This window comes from Equus asinus, chromosome 2 (genome assembly GCF_041296235.1).
Source record: "Equus asinus isolate D_3611 breed Donkey chromosome 2, EquAss-T2T_v2, whole genome shotgun sequence".
In the NCBI taxonomy this organism is placed as follows: domain Eukaryota; kingdom Metazoa; phylum Chordata; class Mammalia; order Perissodactyla; family Equidae; genus Equus; species Equus asinus.
In genome coordinates, this window is record NC_091791.1 from 75420896 (window position 1) to 75428288 (window position 7393).

The 7393-nt window shown below is 68.0% G+C and overlaps 1 non-coding gene across 1 annotated transcript; it reads left to right on the forward strand.

The window, feature by feature from the left end:
* Window positions 1–3346: 3346 nt before the first annotated feature.
* On the forward strand, window positions 3347–3465 carry LOC139044613 (5S ribosomal RNA). Its single transcript, XR_011501680.1, has one exon. It is a non-coding gene; the product is annotated as a 5S ribosomal RNA (ribosomal RNA).
* Window positions 3466–7393: the final 3928 nt, after the last annotated feature.

Consider the following 7393-nt stretch of genomic DNA (forward strand, 5'->3'; position numbering starts at 1 on the left):
ATGCCTGCGCCGTGTGTCAGCTTCTCCAAGTCGGCACCTGGCTGTCCTTGATACCGTCGTTCGCGAGAAACCCTCGTTTCCGCACCGGAGTTGGTACGGGTCCTTTTGTGTTGTCTTGCCTTAAAGACATCCCCTTCCCCAAGTGTCTAAGTTTCAAGCGCCTCCCCCCGCTCCCCGGCTGGGATCCAACTCCGTCTCCGTCTTCGCTTTTGTCTTTTGGGGGGTGGGGGCGGGGGGTCCTGCCTTCGTTTGAAAGGTCGGTGTCTGGCTCCTCGTGGATCCCTCGCATCCGTTTTGATTCTGAACAGACTGGATGGAAGGATTAGGAATCTGGCTGCGCTCGCCCAGGGTTTTGGTGTCCCCTCACTCAGGTGCCTCACTCTGTCCTGCCCCCCTCCTGGCCTCTGTCTGCCAGAGGGAGTGGACGAGTCCCCCGAGAGGACATTTCCGTCCTCAGCGGCCAGCCCTTCCTGGCTCCTTGGCTTCAGCTTTCATTTCGTGCGGCTCGGGCAGCTTTGAAAGTCTGCTCTTCCCCTGCCTGTGTCCGCGCAGACTATCGCGGAAAGGGGATCCGGGAAAGCGGGAGGGGAGTTTGCTCCAGGGGAGGAGAGCCGGGATGACAGGGAGGAGGAGAGGGGAGACTTGCCTCAGATCGCACGGACTTTTACATTTTCAAGGGGGGAATTCATCAAGGTAAGCCGTCTCTTCCCCACCGCGGACAGAAAGCAATAGTTGCTCGCTGTGGAGAAGCTGGGACATGCGGGCACAGCAGGAAGAGAGGACCTCAACCTCCATCCTCTCACCGTTCAGCAATCATCCTGGGAGCGAATATCCTCGTGTTTCCCTTTTCCCGTGGGCCCCACTTTCCCTGCCAGAGCAGACCCAGGGCACCTGTGGCCTGCTTCCTGCTTGCCCGGGATGGCGGGGTGGCGGGGCGGCGGCGGGGCGGGGCGGGCCGCGCGTCGCTCCCTGCAGGGTAGCGCCCTGGGTGGTTCTGGTTCCGACGGCTCCCCCAATCTGACCTCCGGTGAGCGTGTTCTGCTGGGAGAACTGGGGCTGTGTCTCCGTAAGTTTCCCAGAGTGCGGGCCCGGAGGCTTGGTCTCAAACGAAGGCTCGGCAGCAAGGGCCGCCGTTCCTGCGAGGGACTCGCCCTCCCTGAGCGGCAGTTGCCTCATCTGGTTGGAAAGGGGGTCCCGTTAGTGCCTCGTCGGTGGCGTTGTTGCGAGCACGGAAGCGGGAGCACGGAGCACACCGCTCAGCACGGAGCGCGGCACTGGTTGGTGCGCGCTCATCGTCTGCCGTCCTTCCCTGTGAGCATAGTGCTTTCCGCCGACATTCGCCCGGCACCTGCGGGCCGCGTGCCTGCTTGGGGCCGGACCCAGCAGCCGAGGACGCAGGTGCCAAAATCTCTGCCTTTGGGGGAGTTCGCCGCCTCGTGCCTGGGACGGGAGGACCGACGGCAGGCCAACACGTCCCGACGAGAGGCGGCGTCCCCGACGACGGGACGCGGTGCCGTCGGAAATGGAGAGCCTGGCACAGCCCAGGTCCTGGTCAGACATGCGTTGATGGCGTCGTCGCTCTCTTTCCCCCAGCCCGCCCCCCCCACCCCCCCACCCCCGCCCCTTTCCTCTCCCTCGCGTCCCGAGGTCCCCTTTCCAACGGGATCCAAGAACGCCCACAGGGCCCAAACTCTTGAGCTGGGCAGTGCAGACATCGTGCGCACTGGATCCCGGGTGGACGACGGGAGAGGGCTGCGGCCCAGAACCCTGAAGCCCAGAGGTCTCGGGACGGGGATACCGGTGACGTCGGGAGGCACCAACGGGTGTTCGGACGTGCGTTTCCCTCCCCGTAATCACACCGTTGCGCTCATCCGTCCATCCTCGGCGCGCTAGCCATCTTGGTAAAACTAAGGAGACTCAACGGGTGACCTAACCTGTGGGAGACCCTGGGTAATGTCCCTACCTGCACTCGAGCAGACTGTGGACGCTGTGGTCGTCGGGGAGGGGGTTCTGTACGTCTGGTAGATTGCGTTGGTTTCTCGGGCGAAGTTCTCCGTGTCCTGACTTTTCTGGCTGGTCGTTCTGTCAACTCAGGAAGTCCGGGGGCGCCCCGCAGAAAGAGGAAAAGAGCCAGAACGAAGAGGCGAAGAGAGAAGGAAAGAAACACACAAACAGACACAGACACGCAGGCGCACACAAAAACGCACACACACAGAGCGAGAGCGAGAGCGAGAGCGAGAGCGAGAGCGAGAGCGAGCCCGAGCCCGGCTGCCAGTCCGTGGCTCCTGGGCGTCCGGGTCGCGGGACAGGGATCCCAGGAGCGCTGCACTCCTGAGACCCTGTCTGCACGTCCCAGGGCCCCAGGGGTGATCGCCAGCCCCAGGGCCCCCGCCTCCTTGCCCGGGCCCAGCTCAAGCACCACCGCCCTCCTGTGGGGAAGCTGCCTCTTGGGCAGGGCCTCTCTGCGTCAGCGTGAGCGTCTGTGTGTCTGTCCCGGTGGGTGTCTGTCTGGGTCCGTGTCTCGGATCCTCTCAATCTCTCTGTCTCTGTCTCTGTCTCTGTGTCTCTCAGGTCGGTCAGTCAGGAGCTGTCCAGGGTGGCCGCGGGGCCTGGGGTTGAGGGCGCGGTCCGGGTCCCGTGGGCGGGGCGCGGGGCGGGGCGGGGAAGGGTGGCCCGCCCTGGTCTCCCCGCGCCCCGCCGCCCGCCCCGGAGGGGTTTCCGGTGATGCCCTCTGGTCGCGCCGGTGGCTCCAGCTGGATTTGGGCAAGTTGGGGCCGGGCCGGAGCGGCGGCCGCCGGGGGTTGTTGGGCCCGGGTTCGTTGGGAGGCGCCTCGGGCCGGAGGGGCCTCGCGGGCCCGGGGCCCCGACGCGCCGACGCGCCGACGCGCCGACGCGCCCGACGCCCCGGGCCACCTGGCCCCGAGCAGAGCAGCCGGATGTCCTGCGACCCGTCGCCGGGATGCGGGCGGACAGGAGGCCTGGAGCGTCCGGGGCCGGCTTGGGAGAGCGCCTAGACTTGCGCCCCGCCCGCCCACAGTCCCCGGGGTGCCCGAGGCCTCCCGCGCCCTGGGCGGGCGGCAGGGCAGGGCAGGGCAGGGCAGGGCAGGGCAGGGCAGGGTTTGGCTGGCCGCGGCGGCGGCGGCGGCGGCGGTGGCGGGAGGCAGTGGCAGGCAGGCGGCAGGCGGCGGAGCGCGGGGCGCAGGGGACGCGGGCGTCCGGTGCGCGTCACAGGGGCTCGGGCGCGCGCGTCACAGGGGCCAGGCGACGGCGCGTCACAGGGACCAGGCGACAGCGCGCGCGCGCGCGCGCGCGAGGCTTCTTAGGGGCGCCGGCGGCAGCCACCAGCGTCTACGGCCATACCACCCTGAACGCGCCCGATCTCGTCTGATCTCGGAAGCTAAGCAGGGTCGGGCCTGGTTAGTACTTGGATGGGAGACCGCCTGGGAATACCGGGTGCTGTAGGCTTTTGCCTCCCGCCGCCTCCCTCTCCTTTTGCCCCCCCCCCCCCCCCCCGCCCCCAGCGCCGCTCCCTCCATGCTCCTCCCGCCCCTCCTCCCTCCTCACCGGTCGCCCCATCGCCCCGCCACGCCCCCACCGCTGTCCAGCCGCGCGAGTGCCCCGCGGCCGCGGCCGCCGCCCAGCCCTTCCACCTCGCGGCCCCACGGGAACCCAGGGCCAACCGGGGCCGGCCCCGCGTGGCCGTGCCCCCGACGCCGCCCTCGTCCGGCGGGCTCCCTCTGTCCTCGGCGGCCTCTTCCCACCCGCCAGGCTCCTGAGAGACCCTAGCGGTCCACTCGGCCGGCGCGGCCCCCAAGCAGTTGGTCGAGTCGTGGTGTGCGATGGAACGGATCCCGCTCCGGGCTGCGGAGGCCCGGACAGCTTCGGCAAGCTGCCGGCAGCCCATCCGTCTTCCAGAGCCCATCTAGGAAAGACCCCGGGTCAGGCTTCTCCAAACAGCACCTACAGAAGGACGGGGCCCACTGGGCTCGACAGGAGCCTTCCGGGCCTGGCCATCCATCCCAAGCGGGACGGCTTCTGGATTTTCTGATGCCTGCGCCGTGTGTCAGCTTCTCCAAGTCGGCACCTGGCTGTCCTTGATACCGTCGTTCGCGAGAAACCCTCGTTTCCGCACCGGAGTTGGTACGGGTCCTTTTGTGTTGTCTTGCCTTAAAGACGTCCCCTTCCCCAAGTGTCTAAGTTTCAAGCGCCTCCCCCCGCTCCCCGGCTGGGATCCAACTCCGTCTCCGTCTTCGCTTTTGTCTTTTGGGGGGTGGGGGCGGGGGGTCCTGCCTTCGTTTGAAAGGTCGGTGTCTGGCTCCTCGTGGATCCCTCGCATCCGTTTTGATTCTGAACAGACTGGATGGAAGGATTAGGAATCTGGCTGCGCTCGCCCAGGGTTTTGGTGTCCCCTCACTCAGGTGCCTCACTCTGTCCTGCCCCCCTCCTGGCCTCTGTCTGCCAGAGGGAGTGGACGAGTCCCCCGAGAGGACATTTCCGTCCTCAGCGGCCAGCCCTTCCTGGCTCCTTGGCTTCAGCTTTCATTTCGTGCGGCTCGGGCAGCTTTGAAAGTCTGCTCTTCCCCTGCCTGTGTCCGCGCAGACTATCGCGGAAAGGGGATCCGGGAAAGCGGGAGGGGAGTTTGCTCCAGGGGAGGAGAGCCGGGATGACAGGGAGGAGGAGAGGGGAGACTTGCCTCAGATCGCACGGACTTTTACATTTTCAAGGGGGGAATTCATCAAGGTAAGCCGTCTCTTCCCCACCGCGGACAGAAAGCAATAGTTGCTCGCTGTGGAGAAGCTGGGACATGCGGGCACAGCAGGAAGAGAGGACCTCAACCTCCATCCTCTCACCGTTCAGCAATCATCCTGGGAGCGAATATCCTCGTGTTTCCCTTTTCCCGTGGGCCCCACTTTCCCTGCCAGAGCAGACCCAGGGCACCTGTGGCCTGCTTCCTGCTTGCCCGGGATGGCGGGGTGGCGGGGCGGCGGCGGGGCGGGGCGGGCCGCGCGTCGCTCCCTGCAGGGTAGCGCCCTGGGTGGTTCTGGTTCCGACGGCTCCCCCAATCTGACCTCCGGTGAGCGTGTTCTGCTGGGAGAACTGGGGCTGTGTCTCCGTAAGTTTCCCAGAGTGCGGGCCCGGAGGCTTGGTCTCAAACGAAGGCTCGGCAGCAAGGGCCGCCGTTCCTGCGAGGGACTCGCCCTCCCTGAGCGGCAGTTGCCTCATCTGGTTGGAAAGGGGGTCCCGTTAGTGCCTCGTCGGTGGCGTTGTTGCGAGCACGGAAGCGGGAGCACGGAGCACACCGCTCAGCACGGAGCGCGGCACTGGTTGGTGCGCGCTCATCGTCTGCCGTCCTTCCCTGTGAGCATAGTGCTTTCCGCCGACATTCGCCCGGCACCTGCGGGCCGCGTGCCTGCTTGGGGCCGGACCCAGCAGCCGAGGACGCAGGTGCCAAAATCTCTGCCTTTGGGGGAGTTCGCCGCCTCGTGCCTGGGACGGGAGGACCGACGGCAGGCCAACACGTCCCGACGAGAGGCGGCGTCCCCGACGACGGGACGCGGTGCCGTCGGAAATGGAGAGCCTGGCACAGCCCAGGTCCTGGTCAGACATGCGTTGATGGCGTCGTCGCTCTCTTTCCCCCAGCCCGCCCCCCCCACCCCCCCACCCCCGCCCCTTTCCTCTCCCTCGCGTCCCGAGGTCCCCTTTCCAACGGGATCCAAGAACGCCCACAGGGCCCAAACTCTTGAGCTGGGCAGTGCAGACATCGTGCGCACTGGATCCCGGGTGGACGACGGGAGAGGGCTGCGGCCCAGAACCCTGAAGCCCAGAGGTCTCGGGACGGGGATACCGGTGACGTCGGGAGGCACCAACGGGTGTTCGGACGTGCGTTTCCCTCCCCGTAATCACACCGTTGCGCTCATCCGTCCATCCTCGGCGCGCTAGCCATCTTGGTAAAACTAAGGAGACTCAACGGGTGACCTAACCTGTGGGAGACCCTGGGTAATGTCCCTACCTGCACTCGAGCAGACTGTGGACGCTGTGGTCGTCGGGGAGGGGGTTCTGTACGTCTGGTAGATTGCGTTGGTTTCTCGGGCGAAGTTCTCCGTGTCCTGACTTTTCTGGCTGGTCGTTCTGTCAACTCAGGAAGTCCGGGGGCGCCCCGCAGAAAGAGGAAAAGAGCCAGAACGAAGAGGCGAAGAGAGAAGGAAAGAAACACACAAACAGACACAGACACGCAGGCGCACACAAAAACGCACACACACAGAGCGAGAGCGAGAGCGAGAGCGAGAGCGAGAGCGAGAGCGAGCCCGAGCCCGGCTGCCAGTCCGTGGCTCCTGGGCGTCCGGGTCGCGGGACAGGGATCCCAGGAGCGCTGCACTCCTGAGACCCTGTCTGCACGTCCCAGGGCCCCAGGGGTGATCGCCAGCCCCAGGGCCCCCGCCTCCTTGCCCGGGCCCAGCTCAAGCACCACCGCCCTCCTGTGGGGAAGCTGCCTCTTGGGCAGGGCCTCTCTGCGTCAGCGTGAGCGTCTGTGTGTCTGTCCCGGTGGGTGTCTGTCTGGGTCCGTGTCTCGGATCCTCTCAATCTCTCTGTCTCTGTCTCTGTCTCTGTGTCTCTCAGGTCGGTCAGTCAGGAGCTGTCCAGGGTGGCCGCGGGGCCTGGGGTTGAGGGCGCGGTCCGGGTCCCGTGGGCGGGGCGCGGGGCGGGGCGGGGAAGGGTGGCCCGCCCTGGTCTCCCCGCGCCCCGCCGCCCGCCCCGGAGGGGTTTCCGGTGATGCCCTCTGGTCGCGCCGGTGGCTCCAGCTGGATTTGGGCAAGTTGGGGCCGGGCCGGAGCGGCGGCCGCCGGGGGTTGTTGGGCCCGGGTTCGTTGGGAGGCGCCTCGGGCCGGAGGGGCCTCGCGGGCCCGGGGCCCCGACGCGCCGACGCGCCGACGCGCCGACGCGCCCGACGCCCCGGGCCACCTGGCCCCGAGCAGAGCAGCCGGATGTCCTGCGACCCGTCGCCGGGATGCGGGCGGACAGGAGGCCTGGAGCGTCCGGGGCCGGCTTGGGAGAGCGCCTAGACTTGCGCCCCGCCCGCCCACAGTCCCCGGGGTGCCCGAGGCCTCCCGCGCCCTGGGCGGGCGGCAGGGCAGGGCAGGGCAGGGCAGGGCAGGGCAGGGCAGGGTTTGGCTGGCCGCGGCGGCGGCGGCGGCGGCGGTGGCGGGAGGCAGTGGCAGGCAGGCGGCAGGCGGCGGAGCGCGGGGCGCAGGGGACGCGGGCGTCCGGTGCGCGTCACAGGGGCTCGGGCGCGCGCGTCACAGGGGCCAGGCGACGGCGCGTCACAGGGACCAGGCGACAGCGCGCGCGCGCGCGCGCGCGAGGCTTCTTAGGGGCGCCGGCGGCAGCCACCAGC